Below are 9,667 nucleotides of genomic sequence, written 5' to 3'. Positions count from 1 at the left end.
GGGGGTGAGAGTGCTGGTATTGGGACTTGAACTCAAAGCTTTGAGTTCATGCTTGGCTTTATTGGCTCAAGGCTGGCCCCTCTACCACTTGAGCTGCACCTGCACTTGTGAGATAGTGTTTACAATGGCTGATAAATTAAAGCCATGTGAAGCAAACGATGAAAAATATTAGCAAGAATAATAATGTGATTGGTGCTGGTGGCTTGTATCTATAATCCTCGCTACTCAGGAAGCTGAATTCTGAGGATTGGGATTCAAAGTCAGCCTAGGCAGAAAAAGTCTAAGACTCTTTTTCTCCAATTAAGCACCAAAACACCTGAAGAGGGGTTGTGGCTTAAGTGGTAGAGTGCCAACCTTGAGAGACAAAGCCAAGCAAGAATTCAAGGCCATTGAATTCAAGCCCTAGTACTAGTACACACACACACACACACACACACACACACACACACACAAACACACACACACACACACACACACACACACACAAATGATAATGGATGTTAAGGTCTGATTGTGAGAGACTCTGAGGATCACTTTTGGAAACAGATGGCTGAGTTGGTTGGGTTTTCACTGAGGAACTTGCTTGTTGTATGAGTGGAGAACCAAATCTGATTTCTTATCTGGACAACGGAGATTAAAGTGCTTTTTAGAGTGTCTGTGCTTGTTGGTGACTATTATTCTCATATAATATGTGAGCACACACAGAAAATAGACTTTACTTGGCTTCATATTATTTCACAATTTGAAAAGGCTGGAATTTGACTTTTAAAAAGTCTTAATAAAGCCGGGTGCTGGTGGCTCGCGCCTGTAATCCTAGTTACTCAGGAGGCTGAGATCTGAGGATTGCAGTCAAAGCTAGTCCAGGCAGGAAGGTCCATGAGACTCTGCAATAAACCACCAGAAAACCTGTACTGGTGCTTTGGCTCAAGTGGTAGAGTGCAAACCTTGAGCTGAAGAGCTGAGGGAAGCACCCAGCCCCAGAATTCAAGCCTCACGACCACAATAAATAAATAAATAGTCTTGATTTGCTGCCAAAGTGAAACAAAAGACTATTAAATTGCCACCTTGTGCAAGGCATTATGAATTTAAGGAGAAATGAAGCTACAAGGAGAAGCTGAACACAGTTGAAATAGATTTTTTTTTATAACTATGAAAATAGGACAATGAAACCTATTAAAATTGTTTAGAAAGGAAGTTTCAGGGAGGGAGTGAGGGAAGGTGGGTGATACAGTCAGATTGATTGGAATATATACATGTGTGGGACTGCAACAATGAAATGCTCTCCTGTACAACATAGGGTTAAGTTAGAAAATGTAAACTAATTTGAAAAGAGAGAGAGAGAATTCCAATTAACCTCTGCTCTCCAGCAGTGTATCTCCTTGTAGCAGGCAAAACAGATCTGAATAATGCTTTATTATAATGCAATATATTTTATAAATGTAAGCATATTGAAAGGATTATATACTATAAAAGGAGTTCAGAATGACCTTGGGAAGAAGTGCTACCGTTGATTTTGAAGATTACATAAAAATTCCTGGGTGATTGCATTTGTTATGCAAAACCCAAGGTTCTACCCTCAGTACTGAAGGGAAAAAAATCTCTTGTAAACTGATTGAAATTCTTTTTTATTTTTATTTTTTGGTCTGTTGTGGAACTTGAACTCAAGCCTGGGCACTGTCCCTGAATGGTAAAGGCTAGTGCTTTACCACTTTGATCCACAGCATTTTTTCTGAATGGTTTACTGGAGGTCTCATGGATCTCCTTGCCACCAGAGACCAGTTCTAGTTCATTTTTTTTTAAGTTGTTTATTTTTTATTTTTGTTTATGTGGTACTAAGGACTCAAACCCAGGGCCTCATAGATGCTAGGCAAGTACTCTACCACTAAGCCACATTCCCAGCCATGTAATTCGTTTTTTAAAAATACATTTTGATATTCTTTTGAGCAGCTAGCCTATTTATATTTAAGTTATTATTGACATGACTGGCTCTAAGTCTACCATTTTATTATTTGTTTTACATCATCCCATTTTCTGTTCATTTGTTTCTTCTTTCTGACCATTTTTTAATCGAAAAAAACAGAAGTCTAATTTGTCTTTTTAGGTAAGTCTAGTTTAATTAGCTACTGTCAGTCTGCTACTGACACCTTCCAGTTTAATTCAGTGGTTGCTTAGGGAACACAATACACATTCTTAACTTTTCTTGTGTGTGGTCATAAAGTTTTGGCAGTATTGCTGTTTGAACTCGGGGCCTTGTGCTTACTAGGCGAGTGGGTTCTACTATTTGAGTCACAATGCCAGCCCTTGATTTGTTTGTAGTGTGTGTGTGTGTGTGTATGTGTGTGTGTGTGTGTGTGTGTGAATCTTGGAGCTTGAACTCAGGGCCTGGTTGCTGTTCCTGAGGTTTTATGCTCAATGATAGTGCTCTACCACTTGAGCCATAGACCTACTTCCAGCTTTTTGGTAGTTAATTGGAGATAAGAGTCTCACGGACTCTCCTGCCCAGGCTGCTTTAGAACCACAATCCTCAGATCTCAGCTTCCTGAGTAGCTAGGATTATAGGCATAACACACTAGTTTCTGGCTGATTTGCTTATATACCTCTTTATCTAGGGTCCAATCTCTTCTATCTTTTGTGTTTCAATTGTCTTATGCATTATGAAGACAGAAAATTTATTATGCATAACTTTTAACAGCCATAGGCTTGTTTGTTTTACTTAAGAAGAAAAGACAGTTTTCTTTCTAATTCAATAAAAATGTCCATCATTTCCAGTGCTCATCATTTTGGAACATCTGAACTTTCTGATACCATTTCTCTTTAACATGAATAACTTCCAGTAACTGTTCTTCAAGAATGTGTCTTCGTGTGATAAATTCTGTTAGTACGTTAGTATTTGATGATCTTAGGATGTCTTCATTTTTTTTTCATTATCTGAGGTTTTCTCATTGTTTGTCCAGTATCAGGTATCATACTTACATGGCTTGCTTGCCAAGTGGACATCCTACTTTTTGAGCCATGCCTCCAGCCCAATTTTTCTTGTTATTTTGGAGATTAATTCTCATGGAATTTTCTGCCAGGGTTGGCTTTAAACCAAGATCCTTTAGGTCTCACCCTCTTGAACTATTCATGTTTTAATTGATTTTTGAGGGTTTTTTTTGTTGTTGTTTGTTTTGTTGCTGTTTTTCCAGCTGGATAGCTTCTGAGTGATCTAGCTAAAAGATCTCTGGTCCATCACTGCCAGTCTGCTACTGACACCTTCCAGTGAGTTTCTTATTTATCATATTTTACTTTCTTTTCTAAAATTTCTATTTGATCTTTTTATAGTCCCTAAATTCCTATCTGTTCATTCATTATGGGAATTTTTATAATCATACTTTCAATAACTGCTCTAATTTTTTCCCTGATTCTAACATTTGATCATCTTGAGATCAGTTTCTTTAAATTGCCTTTCCTCAAGTATGAATCATTCTATTTCACAGTAGATTTAATAATTTTGAATGTTATCAAGGACACTCTGTGTGTGTGTGTGTGTGTGTGTGTGTGTGTGTGTGTGTGTGTGTGTGTGTACATCTGTGTGCATGTAAGTGCTTGCTTGTGCACCAGTAGGCTTGAAGTTAGGATCTGGCCACTGTCCCTGAACATTTTCACTCCAAGCTGGTGCTCTACCACTTGAGTCACACCTCTACCTTCAGCTTTTTGAGGGTTAATTGGAAATACACGAGCCTCATGAATATTCCTGCTTAGGCTGGCTTTGAACAGTTATCTTCAGATTTCAGCTTCCTGAGTGGCTAGAATTACAAGTGTAGGCCACTTTCTATCAGCGTCAAGAACATTCTTAATGATATATTGCAGGGATTCTGGATTTTATTATATTTTTCCAAATAATACTGATTTTAAAAATGTTAGTAATGAATGAGATCACCTTCAAAATTTACAATCTATTCCTCTAGTGATTGTTTAAAAAAAAACAGCTAAAAGTTCTTCTGCAGGTTATTTAGTGTTTCTTGAGCTGCTGAGAATCTATACCATGCACGTGTAATTCAGGAGTCAGTAGGAGACTTGGGTACAGTCTGTACACAGAATTTTGGTCTTTATTCTAAGGGTGTGTCCTTTCTTGGATTTCCCTTCCTCCTCTCAGTTGGACATTGATTACATGAGCTCTACGCTTTGCCCTCATATTTTCAAGGTCTAAGATTGTGGAATTCTGATGATCAGTTGCTTCATTGGTAGTGACAGAGGTGCTATCTTGCTAAAACCCATAAAAATAGGAAGTCAGAGACGGGCACCGGTAGCTCACGCCTGTAAGCTTAGCTACTCAGGAGGCTGAGATCTGAGGATTGCAGTCCAAAGCCAGCCTGGGCAGGAACAACTACAAAACTCTTATCTCCAATAAACCACCAGAAAAACTGGAAGTGGTGCTGTGGCTCAAGTGGTAGAGCACTAGCCTTGAGCTGAAGAGCTGAGGGACAATGCTCAGGCCCAGAGTTCAAGCCCTAGGACTGACAAAAAAAAAAAAGGTGGGGGGGGAATCAGCCAGTGCCATCTTCTTCCTTGTGTGATTCCCCCACCTCTTTACCCAATTCTGCTTTTTGTCTCTTCCAATATCTTTGTGTAGTTATTTGGAACATTTTCAGAGGTACAAGGAAGGTAGGCTTGTCGAAACTCCTAGTGATTAGTATTTGCCTATTTTATTAAAATAATCATGCATGATAGATTGTTTGAAAACTCCTTAGACAGTTAACTGGTTTTCATGAATTTCTGTAACCAGAATCCTAGAAACAATCCTAATACATCATTTCCCAGGCTCAACTGCTCAGTAAGACACAATTGCTCTGAAGCCATCACTCAGTGCTTTATAAATAAATATATTTCTTTTGTTTCTGTTAGTCACGGCTCATTGTGTTATATGAAAGGAACTATAAGCAAAGTAATATCAACCACATGTTCTACGAAGTGCATGGTCATATGTCTTAGTATTTAAAAAACATAACTATCATTTACAAATAAAGAGAACATCATTAAGGTAGAGAGTAGGATGCAAAGCCAGCATCAATGACAGCTCAGCATCAGGGAGCTTAATGTCAAGATAAATCAGAAAACTCATGGCAGACAGCAGAGATGTTAACGTTTACTAACAGTTAACTTGGCTCAGTGGTAGAGCGCTTGCCTTGCATGCCTGAGGCCCTGGGTTTGATTCCTCAGCACCACATAAGCAAAAAGAAAAAAGCCAGAAGTGGCGCTGGTGGCTCAAGTGGTAGAGCGCTAGCCTTATGCTGAAGAGCTGAGGGACAGCGCCCAGGCCCAGAGTTCAGGCCCCATGACCAGACCCCGCCAAAAAAAAAAAAGAAAAAAAAGAAAAAGAAAAGAGAGGCATAGAATGTCCAATCCCCCAAAGTCCTTAGGGCAGGTCATTTATTTTACTGATGAACTACTAAGACCTAGAGACTGGAAGTATTTTAACTAAGACTAGAGAGTCAAAAAATGGTAGAGATTTTATATTTTATAAAATCCTTGAATTACTACCAATTTGCTCTTTACATTCATTTTTGGATTTAGAATCAATTATAACTAGGACTTTATAAATTCTAATAATTCTAATAATAATTCTAAGGTTAGTGAAACAAATGGCTTCTTTCCAATGACCCTTTACTAAGTACAGTTATCAGATACATTGTAATGCCTCTGAATTAATTTTTAAAAGATATGTCACAGAAGTCACAGCCGTATTCTATAGGAAGCAGCTTTGGGTCTGGAGGTATATATACTGTAGTCCCCATTGTATTCCAGGGGAATAAATTTTACATAAATTTAAGGTTTGCTCTTTTGGCTACTGTTTTCAATTTCAGTTGCAAACTATAAGTCAGATCATTTCTAATGAGTTCATTAATGAATGCTAAATATTATTTCTAAACAACTTTCATAGTATGTTTCATTTTCATAAATTGATTTGTCACTGCAGTGAGCAGCTACACTTGGATAGTTCTGGGTAGCATCACAAGCAATAGAAACATGTCATTTTTTTAGTGTGTGCCTTATATAAAATTTGTCAGGGTCTAAAATGAGTTGTCAGTGTCAACCTGAATAAAAAATAAAGCCAAGAGGTTTTGTAAGAAAAGCTATTAATCTTGATTGGCTGATAGTAAATAGACTATTGGACTGGGCAGTGACTCACGCCTATAATCAGTCATCTGAGGATGACTGTTCAAAGCCAGCCCAAGTAGAAAAGTCCTTGAAGACAGTTACTTCAAATTAACCATTGGGAAGTGGAGCTGTGGTTCAAAAGGTTAGAGTACTGGGCCTTGGTAGAAAAGCTCAGGGACAGCATCCAGGCCCTGAGTTCAAGCCCCATGAACAACAGCAGCAGCAGCAGCAACAACAAAAACTATGAAACCACAAACTCACACAGAGGTCACCACAGCCTTATATTAGAAGTACTTCTTCAAGGACATATGCCCAGAAATTTTTTATTCAACCTTAGACTGCTTGTCATTAATCACTGAAGAAAATGACTATTTCAATTCATTTGATGTAATCTTCATTCTGTATTTACAATTTTCCCTTTGGCTCAACTAGTTAAGACTATGCCCTTAGGTTATTGTGTTATGTGTATTCCCTTTGGAATGCTATGCTATTTGCAAATACAAGTCATTCTTCTTTGGAGAACAGTATCTGATTTTTTTTTTTAAGGTTACTGAAAGATTAGACTTTGCCAGACAACCACACAGACATCCAGGTACAGAGAACAAAGAAAGGTTTACTGCCAGGAAAAGGGGCCAGCAAGACCCGTTCTCACAAGGGAAGGGGTGAGAAGAAGCCCCTGCTATTGTCTGAGGTGACTGTATAACCTAGGAGGTTTATCAGGGGCTATGAGGTGGAGCCCCCGGTGTAGACGTGTGGCCAGGGGCTTTATCATGGTGGACTAGGATTTTTTTTTTTGGGTCCGGTCGTGGGGCCTGAACTCTGGGCCTGGGCACTGTCCCTCAGCTCTTCAGCTCAAGGCTAGTGCTCTACCACTTGAACCACAGCACCACTTCCAGCTTTTTTCTTTTTGCTTATGTGGTGCTGAGGAATCGAACCCAGGGCCTCATGCATGCAAGGCAAGCATTCTACCACTGAGCTACCTTCCCAGCCCCTGGACTAGGATTTATAGCTGCTATCCAAATAGTAGATAACTCATCCTGCAGCTGCCCAGACCTGAAGGTCATTCTAAGGGGCTCTTGTTGCCTTATATGGTAGTAGCTGCCCCAGAGAAGTGCCATCCCAAGGTAAAGGGGATTGAAGTTGATTATTTACTGCCTTTACTACATGGACTTGGTGTTGCCTAGGAAGGAAGCATGCTAAGCTGTGGAGAAGGGAAGGAGTGGACTAAGCTATGGGAAGGGAGCTCATTTTGCTGAGTTACTATCAGCAAAACTTATGAAACTTCATGACAATTACACAAAGTCCTAAAATATGTAAGTTATTACTATGGGTTTCATATTTGGCTACACAATTATCTAGTTCCAGTCTTTCACAACCTTTATTTTTCCTTAATGAACTGGGCTTTCCAATGAAAAGGCTAACAATTTTATAAGCTACACAACTACCAACATTCTTCTTACTGTTATTATTTTGCCAGTGCTGGGGCTTGAACTCAGGGCTTGAGCACTGTCCCTGAGCTTCTTTTGCTCAAGGCTAGCACTCTGCCATTTGAGCTACATGGCCACTTCTGGCGTTTTCTGTTTATGTGATACTGAGGAATCAAACCCAGGGCTTCATGCATGCTAGGCAAGCATACTACCACTAAGCCACATTCCCAGCCCTCAAGTTTTTTTCTTTTAATTTTAATTTCTTTTTAATTTTTGATACAGTAAACCTCTATCTGAAGCTTTTTATTATTTTTTACACGTAACTAAAGTTTCAATGTTGGGGATCAAACCCAGAGCCTTTAGCATGGTAGTCAAGCACTCTTATCCCTAAGCTACATTACAACTCCACATATTATGTACAATTTCAGACATGTAAATGTTAAAATCTGTTTGTGTGAGTTTTGTTTTGGTGCTGGTCCTAGGGCTTGAACTCAGTGCCTGGTTACTATCTCTAAGTGTTTTTTTTTTCTTCTTCTTCTTTTTCTCTCAAGGCTAGTACTCTAGCACTTGAGCTACAACTCCACCTCTGATTTTTTAGTGGTTAGTTCGAAATAAGTCTCATGGACTTTCCTGTGCAGGCTGTCTTTGAACAGTGATCCTCAGATCACAGTCTTTTTTTTTTTTGTCGGCCGTGGGCCTGAACTCTGGGCCTGGGCACTATCAGCTCAAGGCTAGTGCTCTACCACTTGAGCCACAGCGCCACTTCCAGCTTTTTCTGCTTATGTGTATGCTGAGGAATCGAACCCAGGGCCTCATGCATGCAAGGCAAGCACTCTACCAATGAGCCACCTTCCCAGCCCCAGATCAGTCTTCTAAGTAGGTAGGGTTACAGGTGTGAGCCATTGTATTTTTTTTTTCTACCATTCCAATACCTAAAATGGAAAAATAAAAAATTAAAGAGAAAAAAGAAATGGAAAGAGCTCCACTTGCAAGGAGGAAGTTTGTGGCTGTTAGAAAGGATATTTATTTAGGTGAATTTTAGGGTAGATGTCCAAAGTATTTATTCATGTCAACAGAACAGATTCATGTCAGAGCTTCTAGAAGACAGAACTTAAATCTAGAGTGGGGTAGGCTGAAAATGTGACTTAGTGATAGACAGTTTGCCTGGTATTCATGCAGCCCTGGGTTCAATTCCTTAGTACCATATAAACCGAAAAGGCCAGAAGTGGCACTTGTGGCTCAAGTGGTAGAGTGCTATCCTAGAGCAAAAGCTCAGGGACATTGCCCAGGCTCTTAGTTCAAGCCCCTGGACAAAAAAAAAAAAAAAAACAGGGCTGGGAAGGTGGCTCAGTGGTAGAGCGCTTGCCTTGCATGCATGAAGCCCTGGGTTCGATTCCTCAGCACCACATAATCAAAAAGAAAAAAGCCGGAAGTAGCGCTGTGGCTCAAGTGGTAGAGCGCTAGCCTTGAGCTGATGAGCTGAGGGACAGCGCCCAAGCCCAAAGTTCAGGCCCCATGACTGGACCCCCCACCCCCCCAAAAAAATTAAAACAAAAGAAAACAAAAAAAAACCCCAAAAATCTAGAGCAGCGAAGAGTTAATTTTCTTTCCTTGATATAAATGTTTTATTTGGTGACGATTCTCCCCACTTGCACTTCCCATATCTTTACCAAATTGCCTGCTTTTGGAAGAATTTATTTCTAGAGGAAAAAAATCAAATATGCTTAGCATATTAACCACTAGATACTGCGAAAAGTGCTAAAATACTATTAATCCTACCACACGTCCTCAAACAGACAACTTCGTTGTTGCTCATGCCTTACTGCTATCAACCTCAGGGCCTCATCCACTTCGTTAGGAAATAAGTGCCCTACCACTTAACCCTTACTCTCTTCAGATACACAAAGCAGTCATAGCGACACTATGTGTTTTGCCCCGTCGCATTCTTCTTTTACAACACTCATCCCTGCTTCTAGGACTTCCTTATTTCAAGACCATTTCAAACAGTCACACAATCCTAAAGTCTTCTCATCTTTCCAAATCAGCCCACCTCCCTAACTTTCTAGGCCTCAGTTGGGTGTTTTAAAATCGCCCATGGGATT

The sequence above is a fragment of the Dipodomys merriami genome, unplaced genomic scaffold (genome assembly GCF_024711535.1).
Source record: "Dipodomys merriami isolate MVZ:Mamm:240054 unplaced genomic scaffold, mDipMer1.0.p SCAF_8, whole genome shotgun sequence".
In the NCBI taxonomy this organism is placed as follows: Eukaryota; Metazoa; Chordata; class Mammalia; order Rodentia; family Heteromyidae; genus Dipodomys; species Dipodomys merriami.
The sequence above is the reverse complement of the archived record's forward strand: the minus strand, read 5'-3'. Positions refer to the sequence as shown.